This window comes from Saccopteryx leptura, chromosome 1, assembly GCF_036850995.1.
Source record: "Saccopteryx leptura isolate mSacLep1 chromosome 1, mSacLep1_pri_phased_curated, whole genome shotgun sequence".
NCBI lineage: Eukaryota > Metazoa > Chordata > Mammalia > Chiroptera > Emballonuridae > Saccopteryx > Saccopteryx leptura.
In genome coordinates, this window is record NC_089503.1 from 164,650,036 (window position 1) to 164,673,752 (window position 23,717).

A 23,717-nucleotide genomic window follows, 5' to 3' on the forward strand; every position below is an offset into this window, starting at 1 on the left:
AGAAATCCAAACCCCTAATCCAATATACAAAATAGGGAAGTCTCTAATACAAAGTCACTTCTCTGAGGCATGATTGGATTGTACCACCCCACATCAAAAAAGGGTGGGAAAGACTTAATCCCAAAACCAAGCCCCAGGCTACAACGATCCTGCCTGCCCCCAACACACATTAATATCACCTGGGCAACGGCCTCCACGTGGGCAGCGTTCTCTTTTACAAAGTGAGCATAAAACATTTTATCTGCACAACAGTGGGTTTTGGGGCCCAGTGTGTGTTTTTACTTGCCCGCCAGGTGCAAGCTAGGATTAAAGATAATGGCTCACCAGTTCGTGGCTCCATTGTTTCATTACCATCTGTCTGAATCTAATGCAAACCTGTATGGGCCAGGCGGCTGTGATGGTGGCCCTGGCTACTGGCCTTACAGGGACATCTGTCATTCACTCTAGCAACATTTTTTACGATTATATTTGGGGAGAAAAAAAACCAATGTGGTGCCACATTCCTCTCCAATATAGAATCAAACTCAAGTCCCATTTTCCTTGCATCTCCAACAGAATCGGGTGACCTAGTTTCTGCCAATCAGTGGTATCTATTCAAAATTGAATTTCTACATGAACAATGTGAGCAAGTGTTGGGTTGCAACCTCTTAGGGGGTGGGCTATCCAGGTATGATATGAAACTGGTCCTCTGTTGGGAAGATAAAATATATTATGCTCACTTTGTTAAAGATGGCACTGCCCACATGGAAGCCCATCGCCCAGGTGATATTAATGTGTGTCTCTGTGGGCTGTGGGCAGGCAAGATGCTTGTAGCCTGGGGCTTGGTTTTAGGACTAAGCCTTTCCCACCCTTTTTGATGTGGGGTGGTACAATCCCATCATGCCTCAGAGAAGTGACTTTGTATTAGAGACTTCCCTATTTTGTATATTGGATTAAGGGTTTGGATTTCTACACTATAAAATGGGGACAGAACGGGAGCTTGCTCTCTTGGTTCCTGAGATTAGCATTAGAGAGCAGAGCAGAGAAAGGCCACATAGAGGAGGCCTGGAGAAGCAGCCAAGATGGCAGAGTGTTGAGTGAGAGGCCAGTTTGTGCAGAGTTTGTGCAGAGAGAAGGAAGGAGATGGGGAACAGAGGTGAATAAGTCTGGTGAGCTAGAAACCTTTGATTCTAGGAAACTCGGATAAATCAGTAGCTTTGTGAGCACTGAATGTGAGTGGGTTTTGGAGCCCAGTGTGTGTTTTTACTTGCCCACCGGGTGCAAGCTAGGATTAAAGTTGATGGCCCACCAGTTTTTGGCTCCGTTGTTTCTTTACCGACTGTCCGAATCCAATACAAACCTGCATGGGCCAGGTGACTGTGATGGTGGCCTTGGATACAGGCTTTACATCCTCATACATGGGGCTGGGGGGGACAGGAAATGGCCAAAAAGAAAGGTAGGGAGATAATAGTTCTAATATGCAAAGGAACTTACAAGGCTTGTCTTGGGTGGCTGCAAGGTGAGTCAGTTTCCATACCCGCCCAACAGAATCTTAAAAGTTTATATAGAGAGACCGCATGTGGGCTCAGTCACGTACCCAGGGTGCTGTAGCTAGGGTCAGTCACGTATACAGTCCAGATTGTCTCAACACCACCTTTCTACCCCCAGGCTGTGTCCTTGCAGCAGTCCCTAGCAGTGGGGAAGGTGAAGGCACATTCCAAAGCACGGGGGAGGAGAAAGGAGCCTCCCATGACCCAGGTCCAGTTCATGGGTCAACCAGTGGTCACATCTTCTTGAGGACCTTCCCCCAACAGGGAAAAGAAACAGGGCTCCCCAGGGGCTTTCGTGTGTGTGTGTTGAGAGTGGTAGTGGTCTCCCCGTTTTGTGTGACTGAGTTCCTGACACAACTTTGTGCTTGGTGGGGACAGCAGAGGCAGGTCCTTCTAGCGTTAGGTGAATAGCACCAAGGATTTTATCAGACCTGTTCTGCAACATGCTTTGAAGATTACCCCTGGAAACAGCCCGGAGCCTGTTTTCTTTAAAGCCTTCCAAAGCAAAATTCTCATTGTTAGATTTACAATGGACCTCCTTTCTGCTCAGTGAAGCCAAAGTGACCTCCAATGGCTTGTGCCTAATGCCCTTGATGAAGGGCAGCAACTTCCATTCCTCGTGTCCTAGGATGAGGTTGCTGGTGACCCTGTCCTGCCCATAAGGTGGGGAACTGACTCTCCACCTTCTACAGTCCAACTTCAGTCATCTCAGCCTGAACTTTGAAAGAGTCCAGGTTTATACTGGCATGGGCTTTGGCAGCCTCAGCAAGCTCTTCTGCACTTTGTCTATAATTCTAGGCATTCAATATCAATGAAACTTCAACTGCACTGCGCAGCCATGCTCATCTTGTTCATTTCAAATCCCCTGAGTGTGGTATATGCCTTTCCTATTTATCCTGGAGGGTCTCATTGCCTGTTTGCTTCTTGTCCGGTCAACATTTATCTCATTCTTCAGATCAGCTGATACTTTGCATCTAAGACTATGACCAAATCTCTGGATTCTGTATTTGCTCCCTCCAGGCTTCCCTTATATCCCTTCACGCAGCAGTCAGAGAAACTGGTGAACAATAGTTAGGTCACCGTGTGTGATTTTCTCATCCCCCAAACTCCTCAATGGTCTTTTCCTTTTCATTTGGGATAAAATTCACATTTCTTTTCATGGACCCTTCAGGCCATACCACTAATACTTGGAAGAGCTACATTTAGTATTTTTAAAAGATGGCTTTGGCTAATTAGGGCACACAACTTTGAAAGTGGCCAATGGAGGACCTAAGAGACAGGCAAGGAAGGTTTTGCACATCCCCGCCTGCCCGTGATCCAGCCGACTGAGGCCTTCACAGTGGGAAGGGAGAGCAGAAACGGGCATGTCAAAGGGTACTGATTATCATGCATGCGATAAATGTACCATCATGAAAAAAAATAACACCTACAATAGAAGGTGAACAAAAAGAATATTGCAGAACAATAGATATGACCCAATTCATCGTGGTATTAAGTTTGAGGTAACAGTGAGTTATCTAAGTGGATATCAGGTAGCCAGTTTATTTTATAGGTCTGATTACATAACTGTCCCTAAAAAGAGTAAGAGTCCATGTTTTTAGATATCAAGTGAGATGTGAGTTCATACTCACCACTCAAGAAACAAAACAAGAGGACTGAAAAGATGGCAGTGGAGTATGCAGATGCACAGACGCCCAGCTCTTACCACCAAACTGGAGTACAAATCAATTTAGGAAAAATCAGCATGAAAAACCAACTCTGAACTACATGAACAGCTCTCAAAAACCAAGGAGCAAAGAAGAAGCCACAAAAAACCTGGTAGGGAGCACCTGAATCTCCCCTGCTTACAGGAGCGGGGGGGGGGGGTGAGGATGAGAGCCCAGAGGGGATCTCACACAAGGGAAAAGGGCAGAAACTACTGCTCACAGCCACTTGCCTGGCGACCAGAGAGCGAGGTGTGTTGAAAAGACCAGCTTATCTCCCAAGTGGAAAGGACAGGGAGAGGGACAGACTGTGAGGGGCTAGGAATGCAGGAGACGAACTAAAAAAGCTGACTCATCCATGCTGGAGGCGGCCATAGCTGGGGGAGGGACTGAACCTTTCACAAAACAGAGCTGAATTGCTTCCGGATCAGAGATCTCCGGACATCTATCCAGCTCCAATCAGCACAACAAGACACAGCTGAAAACAAGAAGTGGGGAGGAGGGGCAGTAACACAGGTCTGCATGGAGATCTGAGATACACCTCCCCCTACTGAAGCTGAGAAAACACCCTGCCCCCAGAGAGATTAATTGGCTAAAGAGGCCTTCAGAGTCTCAGGTTACACTCACCGCATTCCTGGATACAGTTTCAAGGAAGCCCCCTGCTGAGATCAGTAAAAAGACTATCACCTGTTAAGAAAACAAACAAATCAAGACTTCAAAGCTGCCCAAATCTGAAAGTGGATTACAGAGAACAGCTAATACCAACCCAAGAAGACATAGAAATAACTGAAAACTGGAGGCAGACAACACCAAGCCTAGACACAACCAACTCTACAAATAAAAAACCCAAAAACAGACAATGAGAAAACAAAGAAGTGCAATCCAAATGAAACCACAAGAGACACCTTCAAAAGATGAACTGAGTGATATGGAAATAATCAAACTTCCAGATGTGGAGTTCAAAATAATGATCGTAAGGATGCTTAGGGATCTTAGAACAACAATGGATGGTCATTATGAACACCTAAATAAAGAAATAGCAAGTATAAAAAAGAATCAGTCGGAGATGACAAATACAATATCAGAAATAAAGACCACAATGGAAGGAATTAAAAACAGGATAGATAGAGCTGAGGATTGAATCAGCAAGTTGGAGGACAACTGGAATGAAGGCATGAAAGCAGAGAAGAAAAGAGAAAAGAGATTCAAAAAGTCAGAGGAAACTCTTAGAGAGCTCTGTGACAACATGAAGAGAAATAACATCCGCATCATAGGGGTTCCTGAAGAAGAAGAAAAAGAACAAGGGATAGAGACATTGTTCAATCATATCATAGCTGAAAACTTCCCTAAATTAATGCAAGAGAAACTCTCACAAGTCCAAGAAGCACAGAGGACTCCATTAAAGAGAAACCCAAAGAAACCTACACCAAGACACATCATAATTAAAATACCAAAGCTAAGCGATAAAGAGAAAATATTAAAAGCTGCAAGAGAAAAAAAAGTTATCACCTACAAGGGAGCCCCCATAAGGATGACATCTGACTTCTCAACAGAAACACTTGAGGCCAGAAGGGAATGGCAAGAAATATTCAAAGTAATGCAGAACAAGAACCTACAACCAAGATTACTTTATCCAGCAAGGCTATCGTTTGAAATCGAAGGAGAAATAAAAAGCTTCCCAGACAAAAAACAACTCAAAGAATTCATTACAACCAAACCAATGCTGCAGGAAATGTTAAGGGGCCTGTTGTAAACAGATCAAAGTGGGAAAAGAATATAGCAAAAAAGGAATACACCTTTAAAGAAGAAAATGGCAATAAACAACTTCATATCAATAATAATCTTAAATGTAAATGGATTAAATGATCCAATCAAAAGACATCGGGTAGCTGCATGGATAAGAAAACAAGACCCATACATATGCTGTCTACAAGAGACACACCTTAGAACAAAAGATACAGATAGATTGAAGGTAAAAGAATGGAAAAAACCATTTCATGCAAATGGAAATGAAAAAAAAGCTGGGGTAGCAATACTTATATCAGACAAATTGGACTTTAAAACAAAGGATATAGTAAGAGATAAAGAAGGCCACTACATAATGATAAAGGGAGTAATCCAATAGGAAGATATAACCATCATAAATATCTATGCACCTAATATAGGAGCACCTAAATATATAAAGCAGACTTTGATGGATATAAAGGGTAAAATCAACAGCAATAGTAGGGGATTTCAATACCCCACTAACATAACTAGATAGATCCTTAAGAAAGAAAATTAACAAAGAAACAGCAGACTTAAAGGACATACTAGATCAACTTGATTTAATAGATATCTTCAGAACCTTTCACCCTAAAGCAGCAGAATATACCTTCTTTTCAAGTGCTCATGGTACATTTTCTAGGATAGAGCACATGTTAGGGCACAAGAGTGGTCTCAGCAAATTTAAGAAGATTGAAATCATATCAAGCACTTTCTCTGATCACAATGGCATAAAACTAGAAATGAACCACAACAGAAAAACTCATTAATTCTCAAACGCATGGGAACTAAATAGCAGGTTGTTAAATAATGAATGGATTAAGAATGAGATCAAAGAAGAAATAAAAAAATTCCTAGAAACGAATGACAATGAGCATACAACAACTCAAAATTTATGGGACACAGCGAAAGCAGTGCTGAGAGGGAAGTTCATAGCACTACAGGCACACTTTCAGAAGATAGAAAAAGCTCAAATAAACAACTTAACCCTGCATCTAAAAGAATTAGAAAAAGAACAGCAAGTAAAGCCCAAATGTAGTAGAAGGAAGGAAATAATAAGGTCAGAGCAGAAATAAATGACATAGAGGCTAAAGAAACAATACAGAGGATCAATGAAACTAGGAGCTGGTTCTTTGAAAAGGTAAACAAGATTGATGAACCTTTAACTAGATTCACCAAGAAAAAGAGAGAGAGGACTCAAATAAATAAAATTAGAAATGAGAGAGGAGAAATAACAACTGACACAACAGAAATACAAATTATTGTAAGAAAATACTATGAAGAACTGTATGCCAAAAAACTAGACAACCTAGATGAAATGGACAAATTCCTTGAAACATACAATCTTCCAAAAATCAATCTGGAAGAATCAGAAAACCTAAACAGACCGATTACAACAAATGAAATTGAAACAGTTATCAAAAGACTCCCAACAAAGAAAAGTTCGGGGCCCGATGGCTTCACAATGGAATTCTACCAAATATTCAAAGAAGAACTAACACCTATCCTTCTCAAACTATTTCAAAAAATTCAAGAGGAAGGAAGACTTCCAAGCTCCTTTTATGAGGCGAGCATAATTCTGATTCCAAAACCAGGCAAAGACAACACAAAGAAAGAAAATTATAGGCCAATATCTCTGATGAATATAGATGCTAAAATCCTCAACAAAATATTAGCAAACCGGATCCAACAATATATGGAAAAAATCATACACCATGATCAAGTGGGATTTATTCTGGGGAGGTAAGGATGGTACAATATTTGTAAATCAATCAATGTGATTCATCACATAAACAAAAAGAAGGAGAAAAACCATATGATAATTTCAATAGATGCAGAAAAAGCATTTGATAAAATCCAGCACCCATTCATGATCAAAACTCTCAGCAAAGTGGGAATACAGGGAACATACCTCAACATGATAAAAGCCACCTATGAGAAACCCACAGCCAACATCATACTCAATGGGGAAAAACTAAAAGCAATACCCTTAAAATCAAGAACAAGGCAGGGGTGCCCCCTTTCACCACTTTTATTTAACATAGTCCTGGAAGTCCTAGCCACAGCAATCAGACAAGAAGAAGAAATAAAAGGCATTCAAGTTGGAAAAGAAGAAGTAAAACTATCATTATTTGCAGATGATATGATATTGTATATAGAAAACCCTGAAGTCTCAGTCAAAAAGCTACTGGACCTGATAAATGAATTCAGCAAAGTGGCAGGATATAAAATCAATACTCAGAAATCAGAGGCATGTTTATACACCAACAATAAACAGTCAGAAAGAGAAATTAAGAAAATAATCCCCTTCACAATTACAACCAAAAAAATAAAGTACCTAGGAGTAAACTTAACCAAGGAGACTAAAGACTTGTACTCGGAAGATTACAAAGCTTTAATAAAAGAAATCAAGGAAGATACAAACAAGTGGAAGCATATACCGTGCTCATGGTTAGAAAGAATAAACATCATTAAAATGTCTATTTTACCCAAAGCAATCTATAAATTCAATGCAATACCAATTAAAATACCAATGACATACTTCAAAGATATAGACCACATATTCCAAAAAATTTATATGGAACCAAAAGAGAACACGAATAGCCTCAGAAATCTTAAAAAAGAAGATTAAAGTGGGAGGTATCACACTTCCTGATATCAAGTTATACTACAAGGCCATTGTACTCAAAACAGCCTGGTACTGGCATAAGAACAGGCATATAGATCAATGGAACAGAACAGAGAACCCAGAAATAAACCCACAGTTCTATGGACAACTGATATTTGACAAAGGAGGTAAGGAAATAAAATGGAATAAAAAGACAGCCTCTTTAACAAATGGTGTTGGGAAAATTGGACAGCTACCTGCAAAAAAATGAAACTAGATCACCAGCTTACACCACTCACAAAAATAAACTCAAAATGGATAAAAGACTTAAATGTAGGCCGTGAAACCATAAGCATCTTAGAAGAAAACATAGGCAATAAACTATCCGACATCTCTTGGAGCAATATATTTGCTGATTTATCTCCACAGGGAAGTGAAATAAAAGACAGGATAAACAAATGGGACTATATCAAACTAAAAAGCTTTTGCACAGCTAAAGACAACAAGAACAGAATAAAAAGACAAACTACACAAAGGGAGAACATATTTGATAATACGTCTGATAAGGGGTTAATAACCAAAATTTATAAAGAACTTGTAAATCTCAACACCAGGAAGACAAACAATCCAATCCAAAAATTGGCAAAAGAGATGAATAGACACTTCTCCAAAGAGGACATACAGATGGCCAATAGGCATATGAAAAAATGCTCAACATCACTAATCATTAGAGAAATGCAAATTAAAACCACAATGAGATAACACCTCACACCAGCCAGAATGGCGCTCATCAACAAAACAACACAGAATAAGTGCTGGCGAGGATGTGGAGAAAAGGGAACCCTCCTGCACTGCTGGTGGGAATGCAGACTGGTGCAGCCACTGTGGAAAACAGTATGGAGATTTCTCAAAAAACTGAAAATCGAACTGCCTTTTGAGCCAGCTATCCCACTTTTAGGAATATACCTCAAGAACACCATAGAACGGCTGGCTCCAAAAGGAGAAATGCATCCCCATGTTTGTGGCAGCATTGTTCACAATAGCAAAGATCTGGAAACAGCCCAAGTGTCCGTCAGAGGACGAGTGGATTAAAAAGCTTTGGTACATATATACTATGGAATACTACTCAGCCATAAGAAATGATGACATCGGATCATTTACAATAACATGGATGGACCTTGATAACATTATACGGAGTGAAATAAGTAAATCAGAAAAAAACTAAGAACTATATGAATCCATACATAGATGGGACATAAAAATGAGACTCAGAGACATGAACAAGAATGTGATGGCAACGGGGGTGGAGGAGTGGGGGGAGGAGGGATGGGGCGAAGAAGGAGAGAGGGGTTGGGGGAGGGGAGGAGCACAAGAAAACCAGATAGAAGGTGACAGAAGACAATTTAACTTTGGGGGAGGGTTACACAGCACAATCAAATGTCAAAATAATCTAGAGATGTTTTCTTTCAACATATGTACCCTGATTTATCAATGTCACTGCATTAAATTTAATAAATAAATAAAGGAACCAAAACAAAACAAAAAAACAAACAAACAAAAAAACTGGAAGACTACCTAACGTCACTGATTGACCTTTCTAAATTATGAAAACATAAAATCATCTTAACGATATTTTATGAGATCTGGACTCCGAACCCAGCTAGTGACTAATTACTAGAAAATACCTGACCTAGGGGTGACTGTTATTATTGAAGGAGGCTTAAAATTCATAACGAAAATATTACATAATCAACGTTTTTATGCATTGAAATGCGAGAAGCTGAATGGTCATTAGCCAACAGACTCTGTCCGGGTTGTAGCTCTCGTCATTTTTTTTTTTTTAAAGTAGTTTAAAGAGTCCTAGAGCAACCAATGGGAATGTGCATTTTAATTCTCAACATTCCATCAGATTTATAATATACAATAAACCTCGGGGCTACCAGCTTTCACTAGCTCAGCAAATTAGCCTGTCTACCTCGCGGTTGGAAACCAAGCCAAGGAGTGAGTGTGAAAAGAAGTAAACCTAGTCTCTATTTCATCCATAATTTTTGCTGGGAAGCCCACGCCGCAGCGTGAGAGAGGTTTCGGCGCTGGCCTGTGGAGTGCTGGAGACTCGGAGGAGTCTGACAGTGATGAGTGAGCTCCGCTGTCTCCAGGACTGCAGGGTGCAGTGCCAAGAGCTAAAGTCCCTGGTATTTAACGCTGATCCTGATTGAGCCTCCTGTATTTTGAACCCTCGCTGAAGATTCGTGAACATTTTTTCACTACCCAGAGCTGCTTAGAGAGCAGGAGTGATTTATAACCTGGAGAGTTCCAGTTTGCCCCTAACAGAATAATTATTCGATGGAAACATTTAACTGCCTCTATGTAGAGTCCATGCCAACACCCATTTTAAGACACGAGGGGTCTTAAGATAGCTTTGGGGGACAAAACAAGAAAGGGACACTAACTGTATATAGAATAAAAAGTAGAAAATATATGACTAGTAATTAATATTAAATGTAGATGTTAATTGTAAATTTATTCTGACTGGCAAATTTAAATTCCTGTAAAAATAGGTACATTTTTGACATTCTGATTTAACCTTAAATGTATTTAGTTTTTCATTCAACTAATATTTATTGAGTTCCTATTTATGCCAAGTGCTCTTTTAACAAAACAGACAAGGGTCTTATATTCTAATAATTAAAAAATGATATATCTTAGGATTGTAGATTTACAGTGACTTAAGTGAATTGGTTAAAATTAGTAACCTTAATTTGGTCTTTGTGAAAATAAAAATTCTTGGGATAATATTAAAAGAATATGACCTTCATTTGTAAACAGACAAACTTGATATTCACATATAAAGTGCCTATCATGGGCACCAAATTTGAATATTACATATTCTTTTGGTTGGCTGATACATGTGGCCACCTATCAACCTTTATTTTCATTATTTGGGCAAACTGTACTGTGGAGGGGTTTTGTCTGTTTGTTTGCCATTCAAAGTAACTGACCCTTATTTTGAAAAATTTAGACATAATCATCTGAATGTAATTTTGCATGGCAACCCTCCACTAGAACCTGCAGAAAGAATTAAAGATGACAGTAGTTCCTAGTTTAAAATGACTAATTATTGCCATGGCTTTCCTTGCAATTATCTCAAGAACTTCATGCAGAAAGAGTAGTGTACAAGAACAGTTTATGTATTTAGACTTAGTCCCTTAAATATTATCACTTCCTTTATTAACTTCAACCTGCTTTCCAAGTTCCTCGTTTAAAAGGACTTTTTTTTTATTTGTATTTTTTTATTATTCAGTGAGAGGAAGAGAGGCAGAGACAGACTCCTGCATGCACTCTGACCAGGATCCAGCCAGCAAGCCTACTAGAGGGTGATGCTCTGCCATTTGGGGCATTGCTCTGTTGCTCAGCAACTGAGCTCTTCTTAGTGCCCGAGGCAGAGGCCATGCAGCCAAACTCAGCACCTGGGGCCAACTCGCTCCAATTGAGTGCCATGGATGCGGAGGACAAGAGAAAGAGAGAAGTGAGAGGGGTGGGGTGGAGAAGCAGATGGTCGCTATTCCTGTCTGACCTGACCTGGAATTGAACCTGGGACATCCACACGCCAGGCTGATGCTCTACCATGGAGCCAACCAGTCAGGGCCTAAAAGGACTTTCAAGTTACTGATTTTGTAAGAAACAAAAAGTAGTCATTGCCAGTACCACCTTTTCTTTCTACAGTCAGTATTTGTAATCACATTAGACGTGTTTTCAGTATCTAGAGAGAATGCCTGCTCCCTACAGCTATCATGAACCATTAATTTAATTAAAATCTACAAGTCTAATGTTGTTACATCTGCTAAATGCATTAACTTCCATGTTAATTAACAAAATGTTAATGTTGCATTAAAATAATGTTCCCTTCTGACAGTCCATCTACAGTTAAATTATTTATTTTGTCAGGGAATATGTTCAAAACATGGAAAAGAGAGCAGACTCTGAAGTCAAATTAGAAAAATGAGAAAGAGACACAGAACCTGCAAGGAGTACATCTTCTGGCTCAGATAAAAGTGGCTGAGTCATCCTTACAGTCTTCATCAGTGTTTAAAGGAAAAATGTCTTCTCTCTTGTCTTACACCTGAAATATTTTTTAGAATAACGCTTCCTTTTTTTGTAGCTAGTTTATAGTGATAGTACTAACGTTCATGTCTCAGCCCTCAGCTCTCAAGAGTTTGTAAGACTAGACCTTCCTTTACACATATAAATCATTTTTTTAAAAGAGCTTCAGTTTAAGGAAGGGAAAAACCCCAGCCTTCTGTGCTTTCTATATATTTGTTCATTAAAATAGATTTATTTCAAGAAGCTATCTGGTATGCCTTTGAGCAAATACAAAAATAATTCTTAAGGGCCCTGGCCGGTTGGCTCAGCGGTAGAGCGTTGGCTAGCGTGCAGAGGACCCGGGTTCGATTCCCGGCCAGGGCACACAGGAGAAGCGCCCATTTGCTTCTCCACCCCTCCTCCGCGCTTTCCTCTCTGTCTCTCTCTTCCCCTCCCGCAGCCGAGGCTCCATTGGAGCAAAGATGGCCCGGGCGCTGGGGATGGCTCTGTGGCCTCTGCCTCAGGCGCTAGAGTGGCTCTGGTCGCAATATGGCGACCCCCAGGATGGGCAGAGCATCGCCCCCTGGTGGGCAGAGCATCGCCCCTGGTGGGCGTGCCGGGTGGATCCCGGTCGGGCGCATGCGGGAGTCTGTCTGACTGTCTCTCCCTGTTTCCAGCTTCAGAAAAATGAAAAAAAAAAAAAAAAAATTCTTAAGGAACATAGAGGTGAGCTACTAGGTATGAATATTATTAAAGCATTTCACAGTTCGTGGAAACGATTATCCTCTAATAATATTAATATTTAAGAATAGCATTTTCTTGTCATGGATGTACTTACTGGATATAGTCTTTAAATAGGTAAGTCTATGTTGCTGCATTAACTCTCAAATGGGATGCATCCTTCTATGACAGGACAGTATTCGGGGTCGAGCAGAATCTCAGTGCAGTACTTGATGGTTGATTGAATGCCTCTTTAATTTTTTTCTTTATAAAATATTATTGCATGCTTTTTTCTCCCCTTTTGGGAGCTTTCTTTGTGACTCTAGGATTTACTTAAGTGAACATATTCCTCCGTATATGACCCTTTCAAAATAATGAGTAGTCAATTATACACAGGTAGAGTTTCCTTTTAAATGCTTACTGTACATAGATGTTATGAAGTTGATTCTTCAGATGGGGGAATAATTCAGAGAATAAATTTTCTCCTGTGTAAGAGTAGTAAGTTAGCTGTAAAAATAATAAGCACTCTAAAGACCTAAAAGAACAAGAAATCCCAATTTTCCTTGAATTGCTTTGTTGTGACCCCTTGGTGTATGCAAGTTCTGCCTTTGCGTGTTGCCAAAAATCTAGGTGGAGAGTCACGGACTCGACCCCATTCTCCAAGCCTTCAGCTCACCCCATCTGAGATGCAAAAGACTAAAAGTCTTGTATTGACCTCCCTATGTCTGGACACCTGCTCTGATAAGTTTAAAAATATTTCACATGCGCTATCTCTGTGTCGAATCTTGCTCCAAAGAGGATCTGAAGCAACTTACTGAAAACAAATACAAAATCAAGCCATCTGGACCAACGAGGGGAAAAATGGAATCTGGTTGGGGAAGAGGGTCAAGACCAAAGAGAAAAGACAAGGGATAGATAAGCCACAGGCCATTACTGGGTTGTAATTTGGCCTGAAGCCTCCAGGGTGACAATAGTTGCTGGTGATCAGTCATGTGATTCTCATGCACAGAGAAAGCCGGTGAACTCCCCAGAGTCCACTGAGCTGCTCCTAACCTCCAGCTGCAGCTTCAGAAGGTAGAGACCCTGGATGGCTTTCACAGAGGAGCCAAGGGAAATGGTTAAGGGCACGAGAGGGCCACCTCCAGGAGCTTGGTGCTCAGGGCCCATTAGGACAGGTGACTATGAACTCCCAGCTCTACCAAGCCCTCCTGCTGTGCTCGGGGCCACGGTGTCTCCTCAGACGGAGGGTCCTGGGCAAGGGTACTGCCCGACAGAAGCAAAGGAAGCCACAGGGGAGAAAAGGATTGAAAACTGGGGCAAGAAAAAAAAAATGAGGATTAAAATGAGTCCTTACCTCATTAAGCTGTTGCAAAAGTGTTAAAGAAATTGATACAATAAAGGACTTAGGACAGTGCCTGCCATAGAACAAATGTTCAGGGGAAGTTCTTTATTATTAATCATAATTTTTTTTTTGTATTTTTCTGAAGCTGGAAAGGGGGAGAGACAGTTAGACAGACTCCCGCATGCGCCCGACCGGGATCCACCCGGCACGCCCACCAGGGGCGAAGCTCTGCCCACCAGGGGGCGATGCTCTGCCCCTCCGGGGCGTCGCTCTGCCACGACCAGAGCCACTCTAGCGCCTAGGGCAGAGGCCAAGGAGCCATCCCCAGCGCCCGGGCCATCTTTGCTCCAATGGAGCCTTGGCTGCGGGAGGGGAAGAGAGAGACAGAGAGAAGGGGGAGGTGGAGAAGCAAATGGGCGCTTCTCTTATGTGCCCTAGCCGGGAATCGAACCCGGGTCCCCCACACGCCAGGCCGACGCTCTACCGCTGAGCCAACCGGCCAGGGCCTTAATCATAATTTTTAAAAATCTAAACTAAAGAGAGAGGAAACAAAGTCAGGAGATAGCCCACAGAGAGAATGAATGCAAAGACAGACGCCAGTCAAGACCCAGTGTAGTGAGAGCACAGGGGCTCTTCCCGGGGAAGTCAGGGCGTTCCGGCTGGCAATGTGATTTCCACATTAGTAAGTTCAATTGTGGGGCAATTTTTTTCTTTTTTTCCTGAGAACCGAGCGTATAGCACAGTAGATCCCAAAATTTTGTCAAAGAATCAGCTGGGAAGTTTACTAAAATGCAGATTTCCAGGATTGGGGCTCAAAAAAAACAATGTGACTTAAGAGAACTGAGCCATTGGCCTTGGAGTTTATATGTTACCAAGCTTCCTGGACAATCCTGATGCTGCTGGTCCCTGGACCGCACTTTGAGGACTCTGGCCCAGATGATGACTTCGCTCGGTTGACGTTGAGTAGAAGAGAACATAATTGGAGAGGAGGGGACCAAGGAATCGAGGGGCCTCGCTGTGGGATGACTCATCCACATGGTTTCTGAGGTCACTCAGGATGGGCACTAGACAGGGTGGAGAAAGAGAACATTAGACAAAGGGCAGAGTCGCCACCGAAGGGGGGAGAGGTGCAGAGAGGGGCAGAGAACAAAAGGCTCTGCATGACAGAGACGAGCTGGGGGGGAAGAGATAGACCCCGATAGAGTCTTACGAGGGGAGGACTATTTTGAAAAGATCAGACAGTCAAGGTCTGGTATGGCTTTGAAAAGCAAGTTAGTCACTAAGAAACTATGGAAGGAGAAACTCATGAGAGAAGAGAATGAGACACTTCTGTTTAGGAAGCTGGTGGAAAACCATGGAAGCTCAGGGGAGAAACTGGTTTGGGTTGAGGCATAGGACTCATGCCACAAAGAAACTCAGGATATCGGAGGGTTCTTAGATCATGGGGAAAGTTCCAAAGGGAGAACGGAGAAGAATGGAGGTGTGGGAACCTACATGAGAGGCAGGGAAGCACAAAGCATTATGAAACTGGGGACTTGGAAGAATCAAGTTGGGCAGTGGGATTGACATTCTGAGCAGAGACAGAAGAAATGGGGCATGGAGCACACAGTAATGGTATCCTGACAAACTCAGACGGAAAAGCACCTTTCCTCCCCACGAGATGCCTTGGTGGCTGGGGGACACGTTTCAGAAAGGAAAGGTGGCCACAGCCCCAGCTGAGCTCAGACACCATCACCTTGCTGACCAGCTAAGCATTCCGTCTTGAGATGGACCCTCCAGCCCCCAGTCCAGTTGCCCTAGCTGCTGCTGAACAGGGCAGAGAAGCCTGCCTACTCCTCGACTTCACTCATTCACAGATTCAAGAGCAACATAAAGTCACAAGTGTCTCGTCTTAAACCACTAAGCCAGGGGTAAGGGGGGAGGATTGTTACACATCAATAGACAACTGTTGCAGATGCTAATATTCATTTAACATTTATAGGTGCCAAACAGGGTTCCAAGTGCTCCATGTGAGTGTTTCATTTAGTTTCCTCAATAAACATCACTAATATCACTATCAGACTTAGGAGAAAACTGAAGTTTAGGACATTTCCCTAAAGTCTTATAACTAATTGGTGATGAATTAGATATTGTAGAAAAAAAGAGCTGAAGGTGAGAGAGCTATTGGTGGGGACCAACTTGTAGGTTTGGGGTGTCAGTGTCTTCTTTGCCCAACAATAAATATGAGAACATAGGGAAAGACAGGAAATATAGGAAAAGAGTAAATCAGGGATGGGGAGGGCAGATGCTACTTGTAGCCTTGGACCTTGAAGGTGAGGATGCTTGTGAGCATTTGGCTCTATGTGTTTAGAGTTCAAGGAAAACTTGCAGCTAGAGAGAGAAACTTGGACACTTGAAATATAAATGCTGATTAAGACCTTGACCGTTGATGACAAGAAGAAAAGAATGTCTGTTTAGATAATAAGAGGTTGATACTCTGATTATGGCCAGATTTAAGATTTGGGGGGAAAAAAGAAGAAAAGAAAATGAAGAGAAGCAAGAGGAAAACCAATAAAAAGCAAAATAAAGAAATTCAAGGGATAAGGTCGTTTGAAAAAGAGAGAGAGAGAGATTAGCCAATGTTTTCAAATTCTTCAGAAAAGGCAAGCGAAATAATTTCTGGCAAAGGGGAGCTGACCTTCATGACAGAGTTTCGTGGCAAGCTGAGAGCAGAGGACAGACCACAGTGGACAGAGGAATAACCAAGGAGTGAGACCTTGGAAACAGTGAGGAGCATCACGTAAGATTTTTTTTCTTTCTTTTTTTGGCTTGAAAATAACAGGCAAAATGACACAACCGAAATGACTCAAGCAAAAAGCAATCTATTGGCTCATGTCACAAAAATATCCAAGAGTGTTTCTGGCTTGAGTCACCTCTGGGCTCAGGGGCACGGGTGATGTCACCAGGATCCCATAGCTCTTCATCCCTCCTTCCACAGTCAGCTGGGCTCTACCCCTGGTTGGCAGACAGCCTGTGGCCACTCCCACACTTAGAGTTCCATCTCTAAGCCCTAGAAAAAGCTACCTTCGCAATAACTCCAACAAAACTCCCAAAGTTGAATCTGATTGGTTCTAATGGGCCTACGTTGGGTCAAGTGTCCATCTCTGCATCCAACAGCACTGCCTGTATAAATCAAGGGATTGGATAGAGAAGGCTTACATCCATCCAGGGAGGGCCTTCAGGAGGTGATAGGTCATGAGTACAGAGCTTTCATGAATAGGGCTAATGCCTGTATAAAACAGACCTGAGAAAGGTCTGTTTGCCCCTCTTCCCATGTAAGGTGACAGCAGGAAGACACTGAGCCTGCCAGTGCCTTGGTCTTGGACTTGCCAGCCTTTGAATGGTGAGAAATAAATGTCTGGTGACGACCAGCTCCCTGTCGGCAGTGTTTGGTTAGCGCATCCCCGAATTGGTGAACACAAATCCCTCCCATCCCGCTATACGCACATCTTTGCCATGTGACTCTGTCTTGTCCAGGCTGGAGTCCGTTTCTCCACGCCCTTGAACCCGAGCTGTATTTGTGACTTGCTGTGATCAACAGACTGCGGACAAGGTGATGTGGCCAAAGTCTAGTATTAACTCCTTCAAAAGCCTTATGGTTTTCATCATGGGCCACTTGAGGTCGTCCTGTGGGTCACCATGACATGAAAATTTTCAGGATGAGAGACTTGGCAAAGAGGTGCAGCTGTCACAGCTTAGAACAGATAATGGGATGAAGCTGAATGCATGAGTCCTGGCAAAACCAGCTGACCCACAGAACCTTAAGAAAGGATGGTGGCTCTTAAGACACTATGTTTGAGGGTGTTCGTGGTGCAGCAATAGGTAACTATAGAGAACGCTGGACAGATGTCAGGGCAGCGTGGAGCTGACTGCTGTTTCCTGGCATATTTCAGACAGTCGCTAGACCATCAATAACACGACATTTCCAGATTCTTTCTCCATATCATTGGGGTCCTTAGATTTATTGACCTTCTCGGAAAGCCCCTTTCCAAGGTGTAATCAAATATTTTGCTTTTGGAAACAGTTCAATTATGCACTTTTTTTTTCCTCCTCCCCAAATGGGAAAAATGTGTATGACTTAGGATTGTGCCTTTTGGCAGTAAAAAGGCTATTGGGAAAATGCACATAATTTCTGAAGGGCTGAGGAATGAATTCGGCCGATCACGGCATTTTCTATTTTTGTGTGACCTTTTTCCCTCCTTCCAGGGAAAAAAGTGCAAGTCAAAAAAGAATTTTTTTTTTTTTTACATAAACTTGAGCTCATTTAAGAACCCTGTTACTTCACATCTCTCTAATGCAGAATAATATTTAAAGACCATTTTTCAAGAATAGCATAAGAGAGAGCATGTTTTTAGGGAAATCTTTTTTTTTTTTCTGACGGTGGGGCTGAAGGCAGCCTCACTTCTGGACTTTGTTAAGTTACAGAGATTTCATTGCCCAAAGCAGGTCTTTCTAAAGTCAAATTTACTAAAATGAAGGAAGACCTTTGGGACCATAATTTCTGGAAACAAATGTTGTTTTTTTTCTTTCTCAAACATCTCATTTTATCATTTAGTTGTGTACAGACTTTGTCGATCATGTGTATTTTAAGAATTCTGCCACCGATCTGAAAAGAAATTGCTATCACACATACAGTTCCTGAAACTCACCCACGTTAAGGTAATATTTTGCACATTTCAAAGTTCTTACCATTCCTAACTGGCCCCACCCTACCCTCACCCCACACCCAGCCCCTGAGCCGTTCAGCTCTTAAAACTGTCTGGAAACCAAACCATACTTTAAAAATTATTTTTTTTATGGGGGGAAAAATGAAAACACATTTTTCACTTTCCCTTCTGTGAGATGGGCACCTCCCCGCGGCTCCCACAGGGTGCCAGGGACCAGGATTGGGTCACGCGACTTCTGCCCAGTCTTTGACACACATGAAGAGACGAATGTCAGGAAACCTTCATGTCCTAACCCAGAATTCCTCTTTACCATTATAAAAAACCCCTGCCACAGTGACAACGCCAACTTCATGCGGCTCTCTAGTCAACAGCCCCGACGAGCGTGAGTGTATTGGGTTTAACTCCTTCCAAGGATGCCTAGACCTGTTTCTCTCATCACCAATGGGGACGGAGTGGGGGGGGGGGGTACTTGTCAGAATAAATTACAAGTTTTGGCAAGCGTCTGTGTCTCTTACCCACTTAGGAACTGGAATAGTGCCTCATAAAAACAGTGCAGCCCGTCTATTATTACTTAATGCAAGGCCAAAATAAGGACACTGTTTTATGGGCTCTTTTTAAGGTGTATGCATAGGATTTTCGTCTTGGAACGTATCAAAAGAGATTAGATTTTTTTTTTTGTCTCCCCCCCCCCCCAGCCACCAGCAGGCTGATTCTGATGCCACTGGCTCAGCAGACTGGTGGGGAATGAGGACCTCCAGGTCCCAGGGGAAGTTACATGGAACCTTTTCTGTGTCTGCCTCCCCCTCTCCCAGAATGAAGGGCTCACATGCCTGAGACCTGAGACAGGAAATCACAGATTGTGTTCTTATTGCATAGTTCCATCTGGGACCCAAACGAGGAGCTCATGATGATTAACCCCTGATGCTGGAGGCCAGTCACATCAGGCTGACGGCATGTCCCCAGAGCCCCTCTGAGCCTTTCTCTCATGACTCACACGTGGGTTCCTGCTCACCTGGTCCCAGTGTCTGACCCTTACCTGGCCTCTTCGCCAAACTGTGCTGACTTGTTCAGGAAAAAAAAGAAGCAGATTGTGTAATCACAAAGCAACAAGTTTCAGGCAAGGACCAGGGAATGCTGATCCATTTCTGTAGGTCGAGGTATGATTCTTCACGCCACTTCATCTTAAATCTCAATAACGAATGTCTGCAGCAATAACCCTCTGGGAGACCTGGCTTATCCCAGAAACACTTAGGTGAGATGATTGTGAACCAGAAAAATAGATTTGATATTTTAAAGTAATAAACATTGGTTGTCATGCCAATGGGTGTTTAGCACATTATTTTCCTACTTAAAGATGTTTAATGAAGCCCTGGCCGGTTGGCTCAGTGGTAGAGTATCGGCCCAGCGTGTGGATGTCCCAGGTTTGATTCCTGGTCAGGGCACACAGGCGAAGCAATCATCTGCTTCTCTACCCCTCCCCTCCCTCACTTCTCTCTCTCTCTCTTCCCTTCTCTCAGCCAGGGTTCCATTGGAGCAAGTTGGCCCAGCCGCTGATGAAAGCACCATGGCCTCACCTCAGGCACTAAAGTGGCTCCGGCTGCAACAGAGCAACAGCCCAGATGGGCAGAGCATCGCCCCTTGGTGGGCTTTCCGGGTGGATCCCAGTTAGACACATGCGGGAGTCTGTCTCTCTACTTCTGCTTCTCACTTAAGAAAAATACGAAAAGATATTTATTGAAAAGACACAATATCTAAGTGGCTTGGTATACATATGGGGTTCCTCATTGAGAGTTGTATCCATAGAGTAAGCCCCTTTATATTGAGGTTTTGTTTGGGATTCAAGAATGTACTACAGTTTCAGGTGTACATCATAGTGATTTCAGGGGTCTCAAACTCACGGCCCGCGGGCCGCATGCGGCCCACCGAACAATTTTGTGCGGCCCACAGACTAATCCACGAACTACAGTTTCTGGTCGTTTTGTGACACTGAAAAGTGTTGCGTAACAGTTGCCTTTTGTAGACCTAGTGCGGCCCGCCAAACGGCTGTGATCTTGCTCTGCGGCCCACATGCTGAGTTGAGTTTGAGACCCCTAGATTAGATACTTACATAACTTACAAAATGATAACACGGTAAGTCTTGTCTGTTCCCATATGAAGTGATAATATCATTGACTGTATTCCCTGTACTATATAATTTCATTAGGGTTTTTGAAATCTTAGGCTCTCTTTCTTAGAATTCTGAAGATCAGCTATTGTGACATGGATATGTGGTGGTCCTCCTTAGCAGAGGGGACATCCTGTGACCCTGTGACCCAGAATAACCAACAGACATCATTTCAATAATGGTAACAACAATAAAGATCCAGCAACATAGCTTGTTCACAGGGGTGGGGTGTGGGGTGAGGGGGCAAACACAGTAGGACTGAAGGAAGGACATGCAAGAGATAAATTCGCTTTCTGTTGCTTCTCTAACAGATTACCACAACTTGGGTGGCTTAAAACAATACAAACATATTAACTTACAGTCCTGGAGGTCAAAGTCAGAAACGGATCTCCCTGAACAAAACAGGATGTGCATTCATTCTGGAAGCTCTAGGAAAGACTCTGCTTCCTGCCCTTTCTGAATGTTTGAGGCTGCCACATCCCTTCCAGGCGTCCCCAAACTACGGTCCACGGGCCGCATGTGGCCCCCTGAGGCCATTTATCCGGCCCCCGCTGCACTCCCGGAAGGGGCACCTCTTTCATTGGTGGTCAGTGAGAGGAGCACTGTATGTGGCGGCCCTCCAACAGTCTGAGGGACAGTGAACTGGCCCCCTGTGTAAAAAGTTTGGGGACCTCTGCACCCCCTCCCTGCCTCTTCAAAACCAGCAATGTCACATCTTTGACCCTCTGCATTGCTCTGACGCTGACATTTCTGCTTCTTCCACATTTAAGGATTCTTATGATTCTATTGGGTAATCCAGGAAAAAAATCTTCTAATAAAATGATTAACTGACTGGCACCCTTTGTCCCATCTGCATCCTTAGTTCTCCTGTGTCACGTGACTCCACACAGTCACAGGCTCCAAGGGTTGGTATCTGTGGGAACTACTCTTCTGCCTACCCTACAGGTATCCCATGGAAACAGGTGGTTCAATGGCAGAGAAGAGGGAGGTATTTGGCATCAGAGAACTTGTCAGGAGGCCCAGCAGGTCTTTCAGGGTTAGACTCATGCGTTGGAGAGAGACTCAGGTTCCAAAACATTTGACCCCAGAATTAGAGCCATAGCCGGGCTGACAATGCTGAATGACCTAAGTGATTCATAGGAATGATGTTAATGTCTCCACAAGATATTTTTGTCCCAGGGCCTGAAGCGAAACCCAACTCTCAAACATGTGTAGGCCAGGTCTGTTCACTTGGGGACAACTGAGCATGTGGCAGAGTCACAAGAACAGGTTGTAGAAGGTTTCAGAAGTGGACGGGGATGATTGGAGGATGAGTCAATTGCTAAGCATCTACCCATCTCCTCAGTTCCCTGTTAATTTCTCCATTTGACATTCAAGTGGTTTCTTGTGCTGTTTGTCAGTTTGGTTTAAAGTTGTCATGGGCCCCAACTATTAAAAGGGAAAAGCAGTTTACTGAAACAAAAAACAGAGGTGCATTCTGATGGCTTGAAACCAAAGCCTAGTTTGAATGAATGCTCAGTCATGGGAGCAGACCACTGTGGGGGTCTTTGGAAAAACATAATCCTGTTGTCCCAGAACTTGACAGCATTCAGACATTCTCCATATTCACCTCCCATTATACACAGAGCTGTGGTACTTGGCAAGAAAATGACATACATAAAAGCTGGGTCCAGATGGTGGCCATGTAAAACCAAAACAAGTCGGTGTAGCTCAAACACCAAGAAAAGCCTCACCTGACCAGGTGGTGGCGCAGTGGATAAAGCATCAGACTGGTGCTCAGAGGACCCAGGTTCGAGCCCCAGGGTCACTGGCTTGAGTGGGGGCTCATCCGGCTTGAGTATGGGCTCAGCAGCTTGAGTGTGGGGTCACTGGCTTGAGTGTGGGATCATAGACATGACCCCATAGTTGCTGGCTTGAGCCCAAAGGTCGCTAGCTTGAAGCCCAAGGTCACTGGCTCAGCTGGAGCCCCCCAGTCAAGGTACATATGAGAAAGTAATCAATGAACAACTAAGGAACAGCAATGAAAAATTGATGCTTCTCATCTCTCTCCCTTCCCATCTGTCTGTCCTTATCTCTCTCTCTCTCTCTCTCTCTCTCTCTCTCTCTCACACACACACACACACACACACACACACACACACACACACACACACACAAACACACACACACACACACAGAATAAAAAGTCTCCAGGCTAAAACACGAGGACAGACCTTGAAGATGTTATGCTAAGTGAGATATGTCAGATAGAAAAAGTCAAGAACCATAGGACGTCACTCATATGTGGGATAGGACACCAAAAGCAGCCAATGAACAAACAAGAACAGCTAACAAACAAAAGCTCATAGACACAGACAACAGTGTGGTGGTTTCCAGAGTGTAGGGGGAAGGTTAGTACAGAAGATCTTACTTTGGGAGATGGGCACGCAATGCAATATACAGACGATGTGTCATAGAATCATGTATTTGAAACCTATATCATATTATTAACCAATGTCACAGTGAAACATTTAGTTTAAAAAAAGCTCCAGGCTATCAGAGAGAGAGCAACCTGGGTCTAGCTTTGCAGTCATTCCTCGCTCTCTGAGTCTGGGCTGGTTAATGAACACTTCTCTGCATCTCTGCCCTGTAATCTCAGCATCGAGCAGGTGGTTATCATCTAAAAAATAACATTTACAGCTCACATTCTGATGCCATAGATCGTTGTTGGACAAAATAGCATTGCATCAAATAACAGGAAGCAAAAAACTCTTTGGCTCTAGGGGGAAAAAATGGTCAAAACCATCATCTTAACAGAAAAGCCACCCTTAATTGAGTGAGGGATGGTGGGCCGAAAAGGTGGGCATTAGACACTCCACAAGGTTCCGTCCACATGGACACCTGTCATTCATCCCCACTGTCACTTCTGCTTCACCTCCCCCTCTGCCTTATCTCACTTGATGGTCAGGAGTCCACAGCCTCCCTTCCAGCTCTGCTCGCCTGGCCAGCTTCTCTTCTGTGGTGGTATTGCCATGGGGATTGTAAGCTCAGCTTCACCTGTCAATATTATTTTTAGCAAGTTCTTCTATCTGATAGCCACATTGCTTTCTTGTCATCGTTGT